The following is an 18,861-nucleotide window of genomic DNA, read 5'->3' as shown; positions in this document are numbered from 1 at the left end:
TTTAAGTTTCCTCAAAACAGCTATTTTGGATTCTCTGTCTGAAGGATCACGTATTTCTCTTTCTCCAGAATTGGTTCCTTGTGCCTTATTTAATTTGTTTGGTAGGTGATGGTTTCCTGAATGGTGTTGATGCTTATGATTGTTCATCAGTGTCTGGGGATTAAAGAGTTAGGTATTTATTTTAGTCTGTGCTGTCTGGGCATGTTTGTACCTGTCCTCCTTGGGAATGCTTTCTAGGTATTCTAAAGGACTTGGGTGTTGTGATGTAAGCCATATCTGCATTAGGGACACTCCAAGCCCAGTAACACTGTGATTCCTGCATACATGTAATGTAGAAGTACTACATTGGCAGCCTTGGATAAAATCTGGAGGAATCCTGTGGATTACCAGAGAGAGAGTCTCGTTCTCATTTTTTCTTCCAAACCAATGAAGTCTCTCTTTGTGTGCTGAGCCATGCAGAGCTGGGGGAGGGGTGACATGAGCATCCTATGGCCACCACCACTGGGGCTGTGCTGGATCAGAACTGAAGCCAGCACGGAACTGTGTCTCACCAAAGGCCCACTGTAACCACTATCTGGCTATTGTTTATGGTCATGTAAGGCCCTAGGACTTCACAATCAGCAGGTGGCAAAGCCAGCCAAGTTTTTGTCCTACCCTTCAGGGTGGAAAGTTCCTCCAGGCCCTGGACAGGTCCAGAGATACTGTCCAGGAGCCAGGGACTGGAATCAAAATAATTAGAAATCTACCTGATATTCTATTCTACTGCATCTGAGCTCATCCTCAAGTCACATGACACAGCTCTGGCCACTCTTCTTTTGCTTTTTCAGAGGCAGAGGAGCTTCTCTCCATGGCCACCATCACTCCTGGCCCATAGGAAGTATTGCCACTCTTGTGGCAAAGTTCTCTTTACTTTTCCCTCCCCGCTCCTCAAGTGGAGTCAAAAGTCAATTTTGTTGCTGTGAACTGTGCTGCCTGAGGTTGGGGGAGGGGTGGTGCAAGCACTCCCTCAACCTCTATGGCTGGTGTCTCACTGTCACATGCCCCCCAGGTACATTGGCTCTGAGCCCAGCATAGCCTTCGGACTTGCCAATGAATTGCAGTCTTGTGGCCTACACTGCATTTCAAGTTTGTGTGTACTCCAGCACACATTAGCCCATGGTGGTGAGGCTTGCTGAAACTGAGGTTCTGACTGCTAGGATTTGCTAGGATTGGCAATTCCTCTCTGGTGAGGGCTTTTCTAAATGCTCCCTCTGTGGGCAGGGATTGGCTGAGTTCAGCCCAGTTTTGCTTTCTACTCTGACAGGGCAGCATAGAGTTGAACGCAACGTCTCACAGTCACTGCACACTGTCTCCCCACAAGCACACAGATCCTCTCTCTGTGCCATGCAGTTGCTGCCAGGGGATGGGTGTTAGGAGGTGTTAGACATTTAAGACTGTTTTCTACCATCTTCAGTGCAGCAACATGAATTTAAAACCAGATACTGTGAGCGCTCAACTGATTTTTGGTTCTAATGAAAGTGGTTTTCCTGTATAGATAGTTATTAAATTTGTTGTTCCTGTGCTGGGTGGTATTGGGGGGTGATAGGTGGAAGCTTCTATTTGGCCATCCTGCTTTGTCTCCCTCCTACAAATGGCATTTAGTATGGTGACTCTTTTCCATAAGGTTTTCAATTTACTTTGCCCACATTCATCACAAGAATCATTATGGCAACTATAGCCTTATAAAATGTATTTCTTAAATAATAAAACATGAAAGTCTAAATTATACCTTGATCCATGGGCTACAAAATGGATATTGTCAATCACTAGTAAATATTGTGAATCTTTCTTTTCTTTCTTTTTTTTTTTTTTTTTTTTTTCTGAGCAGTAGGCCTCAATAGTGAGCTTAAATATGTAGCAAAATCTGCTGTAATCAGATGTGCTATCATTCAGGCTTTGTTGTTCTATTTATAGAGCACAAGAAGAGTAGAATTAGCATAATGTTTAAGGGCCCTAGAATTTTCAGAATGATAAACAAACACTGGCTTCAACTTAGTCACCAGCTGCATGAAGTCCTAACTAGAGAGTCAGCCTGTCCTTGAAGATCTGAAGCCAGGCTTTGACTTTCCTCTCTAGCTATGAACATCCTAGATTGGTATTTTCCTCCAATAAAACACTGTTTTGTCTACATTAAAAAAAACTATTGTTTAGCATATCCACCTTCATCAATGATCTTAGTTAGATCTTCTGGATAACTTGCTGCAGCTTCTACATCAGCACTTGCTGCTCCAATTTGTACTTTTATATTATGAGGATGGCTTCTTTACTTAACCCTTGTGAACCAACTTTTGTTAGCCTCAAACTTTTCTTCTGGAGCTTCCTCACCTCTCTCTGCCTTCACAGAATTGAAGAGAGTTAGGGCCTTGCTCTGGATTAGGCTTTTGTTTAAGGGAATGTTTTGGATGGTTTGATTGTCCATCCAGATCACTCACCCTTTCTTCATATCAGCAATAAGGTTGTGTCACTTTCTTACCATTTGTGTGTTTCCTAGAGTAGCACTTTTAATTTCTTTCAAGAACGTTTACTTTGAATTCACCATTTGGCTGTTTGGTACAAGATGCCTAGCTTTCAGCCTATCTTGACTTTTCACAAGCCTTCTTCACCAAGCTTAATCGTTTATAGCTTTTAATTTAAGAAGGAATAGATATGTGACTCTTCCTTTCACTCAAACACTTAGAAACCATTGTAGGTTTATTAACAGGCCTAACTTCAGTATTGTTGTTTCTCAGTAAATAGGAAGGCCCAGGTAGGGGAGAGATATGGAGGAAAGGCTACTTGGTGAAGACGCAGAACACAGAAATATCTGTCGACTAAATTTGCCATCTTATGTGAGCACAGTCCATGCTGCTCCAAAATAATTATAGTCACATCAAATATCAGTGATCACAGATCACCATATCAGATATGAATAATGAAAAGTTTGAAACGTTATAATGATTGCCAAAATGTGACAGAGATATGAGGTGAGTACACGCTGTTGAAAAAAAAAAAAAAAAGATACCAATAGACTTGCTTAACGCAGAGTTGCCACAAATTTCAGTTTGTAATAAATGCAGTATCTGTGAAGTATAATAAGGTGAAGCACAATAATATGAGGCATGCCTCTATATCATCTAATTTAGTCATCTCCAGGACAAAATGAGTTTGTTGTCTTCACTGACAGATGAAGATACTGAACTTTGAAGCTGTTACATTTGTTGACCAACCCTGCAGTGCTGGCTGTGCTAGAACCAGGGATGGAATCAAGGCCTATCTGACTCTAACATCCCTGCTCTTAGTGACTTTCTCCCTGCTCACTGACATTTTGGCATCTTCCCTGAAAACTATGTCCTAGCCTTTCTGCTATTGTTTCTGGGCCACCATTAGCTGCTCTGTTTCTTGGTGCATAATTTTAACGTGTTCAAAGCATTTACACTGTCCACATGCTTATACCCACATAGTAAGTAAACATCCAGTCTTAGAGCTATGATTTACATTTTGCACAAATTTTTCCTGATGGAAAACAGTGCAGCACACTTCCTTATAATGCTGGGAAGGCAGCTGGGCTCCAGATTCTCATAGTCAGATATCCGTTATATTCAGCAGAATCCACACATGATGCAGATGCAACATTTAGGAGGCTTCTGGTGTCAAAGTGGAACCTTAGGAATCTCTCAGGGAAGGCTTCAGGGAACTCTTGAATGTTTAGCGAAAGAAGACAGAACATTTAGCAGTAGCACACAACTTTGTAAATACTAGTTACAATTCTGGTTGTTTAATCCTGTCAAATGGCATAGGCTCCAGAGTAAACAGCAAACACTACTCATAAGGCATAATCTCCTTCCACCCAGTGTTAAAGTCTCCACTATCACACCCATGAAATATGGGTTTTCACCTTGTTTGAATGCTTTCAGGAGTAAAGAACTCCGTTCAGTCTCATATTGATATAATAGCTTTTTGTTGCTGGTGCCCTAGGTTTTTCAGGACTAGACATCTGAATTTATCCTCTCACTAGGGAACTTCAAAAAAGAAAACCATATACTTGTATTCTGTGCACTATTTTTTCATATCCAGGTTTCTGAAAGCTGAATAAATAATCAGAAAGATGACTTCTAAACTTAGAATAATAGAAAATAAAATTACATATTATTATAAAATTTTTCCCTTGAGTCATGGAAAAAGCCTCATGAATTATCCCTGTCCAATTATAGAGAGAACATTTCTAATAATTGGAATGTACAGAGTCTTTCTCTTCTTCTCTGTAAAAATGCTGAATAAATTCAATCCAATTTCTCAAATAACAAGTATTTATCAGCCACCAAAACCATTACCTCATGCCAGACAAAATTTTACCAAGGTGACAAAGAATGTGCTAGTGAGGAGGGGTATTAACACATTGGAAACTCAGTAGTGGTTGTCTTTTGCAGGCTTGGACTAATAGAAGGAGATACTGTTATAAAACTGGGCTGTCTACTAGTAATAGGAATGATAGGACCTAAAATGTCAGAGACTAGGCAGCAGCTCTTAGCTTCAGAAGTAAAGCAAATGGAATTACTTTAAATAGCTGCAAGGGTAGAACTGGGGGTGGGAGCAGGGGTATGGTGTATGGAGTTGCCCCTTAAGAATCTACTGAGGTGGGTCTAAAACATGATGTTTCTAGAACAAGATGAACCACCAACAAGAGTACTGCTTAATATATATTCAAAAGAGATCAAGAATGATTGAGCAGAAGACTCCCATCAGCTGTTCCAATGGAAAATCATGACATCTCACTTAGTTTCCAGACTTGTACTAGCTCTAAGATCCTGAACATATCAACTAAAGGAGAAACAAGATCTTTGTGAAGAAGGATCCTGAAACACCACATGTATTAGTCTATTTTCACACTGTTGATAAAGACATACCAGGGCTGGGAAGAAAAAGAGGTTTTAATTGACTCAGAGTTCCACATGGCTGGGGAGGCCTCACAATCATGGCAGAAGGTAAAAGGCATGTCTCACATGGTGGCAGACAAGAGAAGAGGGCTTGTGCAGGGAAACTCCCCTTTTAAAAACCATCAGCTCTCATGAGACTTATTCACCATCAAGAGAACAGCACAGGAAAGATCTGCCCCCGTGACTCAATTTCCTCCCACTAGGTCCCTCCCACAACACATGGGAATTCAAAATGAGAGTTGAGTGGGGACACAGCCAAACTATATCATTCCACAACTGGCCCCTCCCACCACAACTGGCCCCTCTCAAGTCTCATGTGCTCACATTTCAAAACCAATCATGCCTTCCCGATAGTCCCCCAAAGTCTTGGCTCATTTCAGCATTAACTCAGAAGTTCACAGTCCAAAGTCTCATCTGAGACAAAGCAAGTCCCTTTCACTTATGAGCCTGTAAAATCAAAAGCAAGTTAGTTACTTCCTAGATACAATGGGAGTACAGGCATTGGGTAAATAAAGCCATTCCAAAGGGGAGAAATTGGCTGAAACAAAGGGGCTACAATACCCATGCAAGTCCAAAATCCAACAGGATCGTCACATGTTAAAGCTCCAAAATGATCTCCTTTGACTCCGTGTCTCACATCGAGGTCACACTGATGCGAGAGGTGGGCTCCCATGGTCTTGCGCAGCTCTGCCCTTGTGGCTTTGCAGGGCATTGCCCCTGTCTGGCTGCTTTCACAGGGTGGTATTGTCTGTGGCTTTTCCAGGTGCATGGTGCAAGCTGTTGGTGGATCTACCATGCTGGGGTCTAGAAGATGGGAGCCCTCTTCTCACAGCTCCACTAGGCAGTGCCCCAGTAGGGACTCTATGTGGGGCCTTTGACCTCACATTTCCCTTCTTCACTGCCCTAGTAGGGGTTCTCCATTAGAGCTCTGCACCTGCAGCAAACTTTAGCTTGGGGATCCAAGTTAAAGTTTTCCATATATCCTCTGATATCTAGGTGGAGGTTCCCAAACCTCAATTCTTGACTTCCATGTACCCGCAGCTCAGCACTACATAGAAGCTGCCAAGGCTTGGGGCTTGTACCCTCTGAAACCATGGCCTGAGCTGTACCTTGGCCCTTTTAGTCACAACTGGAATGGCTGAGATGCGGGGCACCAAGTCCCTAGGCTGGCTGCACACAGCAGAGGGGCCCTGGGCCCAGCCTATGAAACCATTTTGTCTTAGGCCTCTGGGTGTGTGATGGGAGAGGCTGCCTTGAAGACCTCTGACATGTCCTGGAGGTATTTTCCTCTTCATCATCTTGGTGATTAACATTTGGCTCCTTGTGTCTTATGCAAATTCCTGCAGCCAGCTTGAATTTATCCTCAGAAAATGGGATTTTCTTTTCTATCACATTGTCAGGCTGCAAACTTTCCAAATTTTTATGCTCTGTTTCTTTTTAAAAATGTAATGCTTTTAACAGTAGAAATTTCTCTTCTAGATATCCTAAATCATATCTCTCAAGTTCAAAGTTCCACAAATCTCTAGGGTAGGGGCAAAATGCCACCAGTCTCTTTGCTAAAACATAACAAGAGTCACCTTTGCTCCAGTTCCCAACAAGTTCCTGATGTCTATCAGAGACCGCTTCAGCCTGGATTTCATTGTCCATACCATTATCAGCATTTTGGTCAAAGCCATCCCACAAGTCTCTAGTGTGTTCCAAATTTTCCTATCTTTTGAGCCCTCCAAACTGTTCCAACCTCTGCCTGTTACACAGTTCCAAAGTCACTTCCACATTTTCAGGTATCTTTTCAGCAGTGCCCCACTCTGCTGCTACCAATTTACTGTACTAGTCCATTTTCACGCTGCTGATAAAGACATACCTGAGACTGGGAACAAAAGAGGTTTTAATGGACTTACAGTTCCACATGGCTGGGGAGGCCTCACAATCATGGCAGAAGGTGAAAGGCACATCTCACATGGTGATAGACAAGAGCAGAGGGTTTGTGCAGAGAAAATTACCTTTTATAAACAATCAGATCTCATGAGACTAATTCACTATCATAAGAACAGCATGGGAAAGACCTGCCCCCATGATTCAATTACCTCCCACCAGGTCTCTCCCACAACACGTGGGAATTCAAGATGAGATTTGGGAAGGGACACAGCGAAACCATATCACCATAGCATATTGAACACTGAAGTATTTGGAAGTGTTTTCTTCTTTCTTTCTTAAAAAGACTTACAGTCATTTACTCAAGTAATCATACACAGAGAAAAGAGCCTGAGCATGGTTCATGAATGGGATGGTATGTAGGTACAAACAAAAAATGGATTGCTCTTGCACTATAGCTTCTACTCAAGAGTAAACCTGAAACGGCCATGAGAGACTATCTTCCCAAAGGATGGATTTTTTGGGCTATACATCTATTCATCTTCTTCGAACAAAGTAGTGGTAAGAAAAGTTACTTTGAAAGGTAAGGAAAGTTCCAGTCTCATGGACAGTAGTGAATGACTTAGCTTGCTGGTCAGGGCCATGGAATGGGCAAGATTCCAAGATGACAGAAAGGCGTTCATGGAAAGAAGCAAGTGATGGGACATATGGATAAAGGTACAATGTGTTAGGATCTCTGTGTCACACATTAATGTTTATAAGAGATATCCACTGAAGAAGAAAAAATAAATAACAGAGCTACAGGATGATTTAGTCAGCAGATGTCACCCAGTCTCTCTCACTGGGCACCCCAGTAAATAAAGAAAGCATGGTGGAAGAGATGGAGGCCATGCATGGGTATAAAAGCACAGGCTTCTTCTCACAAAGACTGACCTAGCTACTGATGCTTATAAATATCCAACCTGCCAGTAACAGAATGCAATGCTGAATTAACCATATAAGAAAGTGTATAATAATATACTTTCTTAAGGAGGCTGATCAGAAACCTCGTGGCAAGTTGATCACATTAGGGCCTTTACATGCTAGAAAGGGCCATGTTTCATCATGACCTTTATTGACATGTATTTGGACATGAGTTTGTCTTTCTGGCCTAGTGTGTCATGCTGTCACCCTCCAAAGACTCACAGAGTATCTCAGCAATTGCCAGGGGATCCCTTATAATACATTGAATCAGAGAACTCATTCTATGGCAAAAGAAGCATGGCAATAGGCACATGACTATAATTTCATGGGTTCTGTCATTTATACCACATCATCAAGAACAGGGATGTCCAATCCTTTGGCTTCCCTAGGCCACATGGGAAGAGCAAGAATTGTCTTGGGCCACAGACAAAATACACTAACACTAATGATAGCTGATGAGCTAAAAAATATTACAAAAAAAGTCTCTAACGCTTTAAGAAAGTTTATGAATTTGTGTTGGGCCACATTCAAAGCCATCCTAGGCCACATGCAACCCACGGGCTGTGGGTCAAACAAACTTGATCTAGAAGCTGCCATCCTGATAGAGTGCTAGAATAGTCTCAAGACCTAGCAGAGGCACAAGGATGGGGTAGTATTCTTTGAGCTGTGGTATATACCTTAAACCAAGCCATTATATTGTGTCATTTACCCAATACATACAATGTATGGGTCTAGGAAACAAAGAGTGGAAGTAGAAGTGGTCCTGCTTACTATCCATTCTGCTTACCCACTTGGGGAATTTGCGCTTCCTGTCTCTTCAACTTTAGGCTCTGTAGATCTAGAATTCTTGGTTCTAAGTGGGGAAATGCTTCCATCAAAGGGCTCTTAGTGCCACTGAACTTTAGGTATAGTTACCATCTTAATATTTTGGGCTCTTCATGCCTGTAAACTGATAAGAAAAGAAAAATTTAATATCTCTGCCAGAAAGAATTGATCCTGATCATCTTGAGGAAGTAGGACTGACATTACATAATAATAACAGGAAGGAATATATTTGATGCTCAGGTCATCCACTGCAGCATCTTTTGATGAGCCCATGCCCAGTTATGATCTAAAAAGGTAACCAGTGCTCAGAACTGTCAGTGCTGAAGGTCAAATGACCAGGCATGCCACACAGACCAACATGATGAGGAAGACGATGAGTATCAATATTGAACTCAGGACAAACTTTGCAGTGAGAATGACAGTTTTTCTTCTTATTATTCTTATAAGTTTTCCCAGAAATTGTGACTAACCAGAAAATTTAGAGAAGCTGTGCCTGGATTTAGTAAACTTAATTAGGAAGCAAGTGGATCTGAGTGTTTGGTGGATTGTAGTAAATGTTCTTGGTGACACACCTCCATAGCCACTGCTCCCATCCCACAGCTGCTGTGAGTGTTGGCTAATAACAACTCACAACTCTCAGGGAATAGTGTTTGGTAAAACAGGAGCTAAGATATCCTGGATCTATGTTCCACATGAGTGAGGGCAGATCTTGGCCAATGATTGACTGACATTGATTTAATAAATTAGCTTTGTCAATTTGCACAAGTCAGGCTGAGGTCTTGCATTGAAATGTCATTCGTCAGGACTATGGCCCACCAAACCTGCAGGAGCCTCCTACTTTGCTTCCTTTAGTATTATTCTCCTCAAGTTCATCTTGTATACTTTGTGACATGGATCTCTTTAAGCTGCATTTTTACCATGTTACTTTTCTCTTTAGGAATCTATAATATTTGTTGTGGTGATCTGAATTATGTACACCCAAATTGTATGTGTTGAAGTCCTAACCCCACAGTACCTCAGAATGTGACTGTTTTGGGAGGTATGGCCACTAAAGACATAATTAAGGTTAAACAAGGTCATATGAGTGGGCTCTGATCCAATATAACTAGGGTCCTTGTAAGAAGAGGAAGAGATACCAGGGATGAGCCTGTGCAGAAGGAAGCCATCTGAAAGCCCAGGAAAGGAAAAACCAAACCTGCCAACACCTTAATCGTAGACTTTTAGCTTTCAGAACTGTGAGAATAAATTACTATGGTTTAAGCCACTCATTCTGTGGTATCTTATTATGCAGCCCTAGCAAAATAATGCAGTTATTTAATGCCCACCACATTAAGACTGTTTATTATTACAGGTCAGTTTGATAAATATTAATTGAGTATAGTCACTGAGTCAAAGACTGAAGACACAAACATCAATAAGAAATGGTACTTACCTTCAAATTCTCATAGTTTGCTAGGTGAACAAATGAACTAATTACATCTTAGAAGAGAACCTTACTTTGCCAATATTTGTATTAGTCCAGCTCATAGAAAACAATTATACCTGAAGAAATTAGGAAGGGCCTCAAAAGGGGGATGACAATTGAACCTGGTCTGAAAGAATGTAAGAATAAAAGTTTAAGTAGTGGAAAGTGTTGAGAGGTCTTTGCATATAAAGATTAGCATGAATCTGGGTACAAATGAAAGGGAATGCACAGAGTTTCCTGAATGACTGAAGCAATTGTGTGCTCTTTTTTTATAGAGGCAACCTGATTATACTGAATGAAAATTGCTTGTGAGGTGTCAGATGAGTAACTTCTTACTAATAATATTAGCATACTAAGGTTTGTGAATGATTCACTCATTGAAATAAAAAGGATTCAAAGCTCTCTCTCAAATAACATCAGTCCCTAATTGAGTTCTGATATCTTTTGTACAGTAGACTTCGGTCTTGCCCAAAGTGAAGTCAAGCCTTTGTCTCTGGTTCTTAAAAGATTACCTCCAAACCATTGGAATTTCCTGAGTGATAGGAGTATGTTTATTATTCATGATGGGCCCCTTAGACCACACTTAGTAGATTGTGCTAATGAGGTAACTCATGGTAGTCTCCTTGGGTCACATCATATTAGCCCAACCTCTAGAGAAGGGGGAGTAAAGACTGAGCTCAACTATGTGGCAGATTATTCAATCACTCACTGCTAAATTATGAAACTTGAATAAAATTTCTGGACTCACAGATGAGCTTTCCAAGTTGGTAATACTGTCTGTATATTATCACGTCAATGCTGGGAGAGTAGTGCATTCTGTTCAATAAAAACTTTGCATTTGAAATCCTCCCAGACTCGTCCCTATTAGTTTCCTCCTTTGGCTGGCTCTAGTTTGTATCCTATTCTTGTAATAAGCCATAACTGTGAATGTAATAAGATCAAATGAGTTCTGTGAGTCTTTAAAGCAGATTTTCAAATCTGAGGGTGTTTTAAGAATACCCCTGAACATCAGTTGGTGTCAGAATTAAGGGTGTTCTTGTGTGGACTCTTGCTTCTAGTTTTGTAGTTGAACTCTAATTCCTTGCAGTTGTTGTCAGAAGTTGTGGGCAGACTTGGCCATCTGGAGGCTTATACCTTTAACTTCACAGTATGGCTAACTGTGTGTACTTTCTTGTTGGGAATAGAAAAGAGTAAATCAGGGTGTATCAACTGATAATTCTGCATAACTCTAGGTCACACATGAAAATGCCATCCATCCTGATTGTCCTGCTGAAGAAGGATGTGTGTGGGTAAATGTGGTAGAAGATGGGATAACCAAAGTAGGCATTGGGTAAATCAGTAATTTTTTTTATATTATAGTATTCAAAAGGGACAGTCACATACTCTAGTTATAATCTATAATCTAGAAAAAACTCTATTGCTTTACTGCAAATACAGTATTTGAGAGAGTCCTATTGTTCTTTCTAGCTATTAGGTTTTAGCTTCTTGTTTAGTAAATGATTCTCAGTTTTTTTTAAATGTATGGAATCAGAATAAAATAAGACGTAATTCAGACAATTATGAAGTTTATGGAAAATGCACAACATAGGAAAGTGATTTATAAATCTTAAAATGTCACTGATGTTAGTAAATTAGAGAGGTTTTATTCCTTTTTCCCCATCAAACAGTCAGAGTTCTCCAGAGAAACAGAACCAAGAGGATATATACAGATATATGGAAAGACATTTATTATGAGGGATTGGCTTACACAATTTTAGAGGCTGAGAAGTCCCATGATGTTCCATCTGCAAGATAAAGGCCCAAGAAAGCCAATGGTGTATTCCAAGTCCAAGCCAGAAGACTTGAAAGCCAGGAGGGCCAATAGTGTAAGCCTTAGTCTGAGTCCAAAGGCCCAGGAATGCCTATGACTAAAGGTTGGAGAAAATGTCTGTTCCAGCTCAAGCAGAGAGCAGATTCACCTTGCCTCCATTCTTTTGTTCAATTCAATGGATTGAATGATGCCCACATGCACTGGTGAAGGCAGAACTTCCTTACTCAGTCAACTGATTCAAATGCTAAAATCTATTCTGGAAACCATCACAGACATAGCCAAAAATAATGAATTATTAGCTATGTGACCATCCCTTACCCCAGTCAGGTTGACACATAAAATTAACCATCACAAGTTATCTGACTCAAAAACTTATTTAGCCTCTTCATACTTAGTTTTCTTGTCTGTAAAATTATGAGACCACTTCCACCCCTCTGAGTTCATCTTAAAAGAGATACTTTTATTATAATATTTCACTTCAAAATTCTTATTTTTTTAATAACTTTTTTCAAAGACTAATATTCCTAATAGAAAGGAACAATGATGACACAAAATTGATCATGAGGTTTATAGCTGCCTTATTGGCCAAAACAAGCATAATTCTGGCCAAATACATGATCAATAGTGGGACATATATGTTGCCTAAAGGAGGGAAAGTAATATTAAATGTTTGACAAGCAAGAACTTTCCAATTAACTATTAGTGAAAATGTTAATTAACAAATTATATTTATATAATAATTATATAATTTCACACATCATTGGTTGTATTTTAAACAAATGGAAGTAATAACATTGATACAGCTTCAGTTGTTTCCTTAATTTCTTCATGGGAGCCAAATTGTTGCATTTTCAGGGGAATACAGGTTGTGTTTAGAGTCTGCAAGCGACGATTAGTGATTCTGAGAACAATATAAATTCATATTTTCACTTAGCAATTCTTACATTTATTGTAGCTGGTTACTCTTTTGAGAGTCTTTTTCTAGTCTCTACCAAGATACCTACTCTCTATGCATGGTACAGAAGCAACTGAAGTTGGAACTGAATGGACTATCAGTATGATAAACTGTAAGAAGAGATACCACACTGGAAGGCTGCCTCTCTGAACCTCCAATGCCTTGTCACTGTATATGATTCTGGAAGTTTGATAAAATCACAGTGAAGCCTCAGTTTTACTCTACTAAGGATTAAGTACCCCACCAGACCAGCAGGATTGGGATTTTTTGAAATACCTGAAAAAGCAGGAAATGCAGTATTTCTAGTTCATCTAGGTCTATACACCTTATGAAAAATAAAAGTGCCCAACTTCAATAATTTCAGAACTAAATGACTGAAATATATTGTTTAAATTATAGCTAACTATTACCAGAGAGATTATGAAACTGTGGACATCATAATTAATCAGTGAATTTAAAACTCTCAGTATTTGTCTAGACCGAATTCTTTTTTAAGAAAACCTCATCAACTAATTTCAACATTTTCTGTTTTTTTTTCCTTTCTAGTATTATCTTCTGATATGTACTAAATTGTAAAACTATCAAAATGCGGCCAGCAGAAGGAGAAAGGTGAGAAAGTCAAAGATCCAGAGAATGAATGATCTAGATTGCTCCTGTGCAAATGAAGATTATATTATTTTTGTGCTTTCATTTTTCGTATGTAGATGAACATTGATATATTTCTTATAGATTTATATTTTTATCATTCGTTTAATTTAAAAATTGCATTTTATTCATTTTCTTAATGTTTTTACAAATACATACTTGCTAACTATTTTTCAGAAAACATCAGGCAGTTATAGCCAGTCTGCCAATCCCATGACCTAGAAAATTTCTGCTTTTTTAGCTTGAAGTTTCAAAGAAAAAAAGATTAAAATAGAAAGTGAATTTTCAAACTGGTATGAATACTAATCTGGGATGACCTGTCTCTCCTTTTTTTCTTTCTAGACTATTAATGCCGCACACACACAAAAAAATCTTTCAGTCCTTTATTGTTTATTGAATCTCAGCTAACTACCAGATACTATACTATGCTCTGAGAATAAAAAGTTGGAATAAACAGCATGTCAGATCTCAAAGAACTCAGGTCTAGGTAGTAGGCAAAACCATATAAACACCTAATTGTATAGACCTAAAACAATCTGGTAGGTGGTAAAATGGAAACCTGTTTAATGTGCTGGGGGATCCCAGAAGGGGGCAAATTTGGGTGGCAAAGAGGCATCAGGAATTGATTCACAAAGAGGTTGTTGTCAGGGTTGGTCCTTGGAAAACATATTGTGAATATTCAGTTGTGGTTGGGGGAGGAAAACATTTCAGGTATAAGAACTTGCATAAGCAAAAGGGCAAAGACATGGATATAAAGATGTGCATGTCTGGGGATGTTAAGAAACAGGACATTTATGTGGGACAGAGAAAGCAGGCAGGCAAGGCAGATGGAATGAGGCAAGACAAGCCTAGAAAGGCAAGAGATTGGGTCCACAATTATGCTTCATTTTTAATACTTATTTCTTACCGTATGTTTCCACATTTTGAAGCAGTTGAAAAATTCTAGGTAAAGAGGAAAACCTAGTTTAAAATTCTTTCAACTAACTCTCACTTGTTTAATGGCATTTTAAGAAGTCTAGAAAGGCAGATACTAAATTTTCCTTAAGTCTTCTTTAGTACTGATGTGGAAAATCATGATATACTTGCAGCCTGGCTGCTGCTAAAAATGACTAAGTCATTTATAAAATCTTATTAATGTTTGTTTTGATATGGCTTCTCCATTTCCGATGTTACCTAACACGCATTTCCATCTTCATAATCCAAGCCATTCTTGCTTCAAATACTATAACTAAAACAGCTTTGTAAAGAATTTCCTGATACGTAAATCTCTTTCCTTTCTATCTACAGCTACTATAACTGTTAAAAACAAAACAAAACAAAATAAAAACTTCCTCAGGTGTGTCTTATATCAGAAACTTGCTTCACGCACACACATACACACACACACACACACACACACACACACACAAAATAACACACCATATTTTTTAAGTTTTAAAATCTCTTTATATTTTTATTACCCCTGTATCTATCTGTCTCACCACTGAGTTGTAAGCTCTGTGAAGACCCGGGCCTTTACTTATACTGATGTCTGCTCCAAGGTTCCTAGAACACTACTGAACAGACACGCATTCAGAATGTGTGCTGATTGACTCTTGCATCCTTGCCCGTTGTTCCTGGCTTTTCTTTTTTGCTTATTTCAACAAAGGAATACAGAGAAAGATAAGTAAATTTAATATAAAAGTTTGTTCAGGTACCTTTGCTTTTTGCTTTGTTGTTGTTGTTTTGTTGTTTCATCTATGAGTAAACATACTGTAAAATAGAGACTGAAAGAGATGTGCAGTTAAGACCATAAAAACTGTAAAATTCTGAGTTTCTATTCCTCTGTCTGGATAAAGTCAAATAACATTACTTTACTTATTTATGTACATACTAACTTGAAGTTCACATAAAGGAACAAAGTATCGGTCTTTTCACAGTCTCACAGGGGCTTGAAAACTTAAAGGAATTCCCAACAACAGTCAGCAAATTTGCCGTGCTTGGCCTGGTTTGGAACGTTATTAAGTGCTTTACCCTTTCCAAGTGCTTTGCAATAATTTATAAGTCACTTTTTAAAAAATCCTGAGGGGGAGGGAATAAGTATTATGGCTATTTTTTTAAATAACAAAATATAAAAGAAGAAAGGAAGAAAGAGAAGGAGGCTTACATTCTCAGTGCTCACTACCTTCTTTCATTTTGGCTTCTCTGGCTTTGGATTCCCCACTTGGTTCATGACTTTCCAGAACACCAGGGCATATTGATATACAAACCATAAATAAGGAAGGAAAAATCACAAACTTGCCTCCCACTGCTCAGGTTTTAAAGTGGTACACCCATCATAGGCTTCTCTATTCTATTTCTTCTGCTTAAATCACAGGAGCTTAGAGGTGCCCAGGACTACAGAGTCTGCTAATCTGGCCTCTTTCTACTCTCCAAATCGAGACCTCTCACTTGTTTTTATTTTCTGGAAAAATAGTGCTGTTCTATCGTGTTGGTCCTGCTGTAACAAAATACCTGAGACTTGAGAATTTACTAGGAGCAAAATTTTGTTTTGTACTGTTTAGAGGCTACGTTCAAGACCACGGAGTTGGCATTTGGTATCTGATGGGGGCCTTCTTGCTTCTTCTCATGGTGGAAGGCAGAAGAGAGTGAACCCATGTCCTCAAGCTCATTTATAAAGGCCTTCATCCCATCCATGAGGGCTCTGCCCTCAGGAATTAATCACTTCCTAAAGGCCCCACTTCTTAATACTACCACATTGGCAATTGTCTCAACATATGAATTTTGGGGGACACATTCAGTTCATAGCAGTGTTCTTTCGTAGGTGAACCTCCTTTGGCTTCTGGCTGAAGCTGTGGGTGCTGTCACCTGCTCCCCCACACTAACTTGGCAGAATGGTGCGGTGCACTTTCTGCAGGTTTACATTCTCCCCTAGATTCACTCTTCTGCCTTCTATTTAGATTCCTTTGGTAGCTGATTTCATAGCTTGCTCTCTCCTGATTAATTCTTCCAGGATTCTCACATCTGCTCCCTCCTCTGCTCTTTCTCTCATGGAACACCAGCTTTCTGAAAAGCTCACATAGGACTTCACTTCAGGCCTCACATAGCTATGAAACAAATTTTTGTGTGGGAGGTTCTTATGGTCTTTTATGAACACGTAAAATATGAAAACCCTACATGGTGATTTTTTCCTGATTAACTTGCTCTTCTTTATCTGAGGTTATCCCTCTATCTCAACTCATGGTTTACTTACTGACCCAATGTCTTTCCTCCCATTTTAGAACAAATATAATTATAGGTTTAAGATAGGTGTCAGGTTTTTCTTTAATAAAGAGAAGAATCATTTGTTGCTAACTAATCCCAATGAGAATTTGGGGGGATGGGGAAGGAAAGCTTCTCAGGAAACTAAAGAGCCTGGTGAAATTAGAAAGGCATCACTTCCTACCCTTAGTGTCAGGGATTTAACAGGAATTATCTCTTCTTTACTTTTCTCCCTTATAGACAATTGCTGTGAGGATAAGAAAAAGGCTGCTTTTATGCATGAGCTTTAGTCTGGATTAAGGAATGAATCACAACTGCTATTTTCTAGAGCCTCTTGTCACTGGGCAAGGCCGGGTCATACCATTTGGCTTCTATTTTATTAATCAATGAACAGTTTCAGAAAGTAGCACAAGCTGCAGCTCAGATTGGCACTTTGTCTTTATTTTTCCCCCCTTTTTAAACAATATCCTTGTTGAGCCACCTGTGATTTTGGAATTTACTCATGTATATGTATTCATTCAACAACATTCAACAGCAAACACGTCGTCGAGTACTATGGTGACTGAGTTCGTGAATTAGTGGTTTTAATTCTTCACTCCCCTGTAGCATAATGTACATTCTCATTCTTTTCATGGCTTCATGGTCAGAGGAGTGTACATAAAGCTCCTTGTCTTTAGACTTCTCCATGTATCTTTTTTTTAACGATGGGATATAGCATACCTGCCTTAAGTAAGGGCTTGAATTGTCCTTGTTCTTTTATCATTGCCATGACAAGAATAGCTGCTATCCCATTATCCAATGAGCCTCAGTATATGGTACATTGTACAGAGATGCCCCAGCCAACTCACACATCTTCACTGAAGCAGTGCCCTCCCAGGTGAACCACAGATGTGTGAATGAAAAATAAATAAATAAAACCATTGAGTTTGGGCTTGTTTATTATGCACTGTAGATATCATTTTCACAAAGCTGAGTAATATAGGCATTTAGATAAGGACATCAGGCCTAAAACCAAATACAGAGTTTTTAACTTTTAAAATAGACTTACTATTTAGACTCACAATTTATTAATAAAAATATATGTATTTTTATTTGTTGCAATAGTGTATTTAAAAAATACATTATTGCAATAAAATAAATTTTGCAAAGAAGTATGAAGAAGCATATGGGAGTATATAGCTGAAAATGCCTCATTCTGTCTTGAGAGGTCACGAGAAAATTGTCCATAGAAGAAACAATACTGAAACATTTGGATCTTGGGGAAAGAGACAGTGAGAACATTTCAGGCAGGAGAATACAAACAGGAAACAACACAGCTGGTTAAATCAGACATTAACCATGTTAATACCATATAATATTAAATCAGACATTAACATCATATCATGAAAATGATAGACAATCAAAGGGGCCATATCAGATATAGAGTAAGGAGCACTCTTAGCACTTATTTGTAAAGGGTGCTGAAACAGGGCAGGTGTTCAGAAAAAATAGAGAGCCAGTTAACACAAGGAGGAGAGTCCTTGTATAGCTGCCAAAATATGAATTGATCTCATTGCTGCCAACGTGGTCAGGGATCTCAAGTGAGGGGAAAAATCCTTGAAGCATTGACCTTATTGACCTTGGCTGTAGTAAATACATGGTGAACAACTGTTTGAGGTTTACCAGTTTGAAGGACTGCCAAGTCATTTGACAACTAGGAACTCCAAGTCTTGATCTAGCTTGCACCCTTAGAGATGATCTAACTCAACATTTTCATCTTGTGGATGAGAAAACTAAAATTCAGAAGACCAAAATGTACTCAAATTCAAAAACTTAAAACCAGAAACCAGGTCTGATTCATCACTCCTGACTTCTTTCTACTATACAATACATTTTCCTTCCTTAAATTTACCAAAGCCTATAGGGAATGGGGAGATCTGCACATGTAGAAGAGTCAGAATTGAGACTTAAGAATATATGTCACTATAATAATAAAGAATTAAGAGTTAGGAGAACAGAGAAGTTCCATATGCATAGAAATATCCATGATATCATGTCATTTTCCACAAGAATGTGAATGTTTAGAATTTTATAGAATGCCACCACACAAGGTAAGCTTTAGTTTAGGAAAAGTCACTTATGTTAAATTGACTAA

At 39.1% G+C, this 18,861-nt stretch overlaps 1 protein-coding gene and 1 long non-coding RNA gene across 7 annotated transcripts in view; one reads left to right on the top strand and one right to left on the bottom strand.

Moving 5' to 3' along the window:
• Positions 1–18,861, bottom strand: part of LOC105486313 (uncharacterized) — a 384,056-nt gene that overhangs the window by 122,862 nt on the left and 242,333 nt on the right. The window lies entirely within an intron of this gene.
• LOC105486311 (uncharacterized) overlaps positions 1–18,861 on the top strand; it is a 237,332-nt gene that overhangs the window by 129,028 nt on the left and 89,443 nt on the right. The window contains exon 1 of one of the 6 annotated variants that reach the window (XR_011621126.1): positions 12,562–13,451. The exons of the other annotated variants lie outside the window; for them this stretch is intronic. The gene's annotated coding sequence lies outside the window, so the exon portion shown is untranslated. Of the gene's footprint in view, positions 1–12,561; positions 13,452–18,861 lie in introns of those variants that run through there. 6 annotated transcript variants of the gene reach the window in all.

The sequence above is a fragment of the Macaca nemestrina genome, chromosome 3 (genome assembly GCF_043159975.1).
Source record: "Macaca nemestrina isolate mMacNem1 chromosome 3, mMacNem.hap1, whole genome shotgun sequence".
NCBI classification, from domain to species: Eukaryota; Metazoa; Chordata; class Mammalia; order Primates; family Cercopithecidae; genus Macaca; species Macaca nemestrina.
Note: the sequence above shows the minus strand (reverse complement) of the source record. Positions and strands in the feature narration are given on the sequence as shown.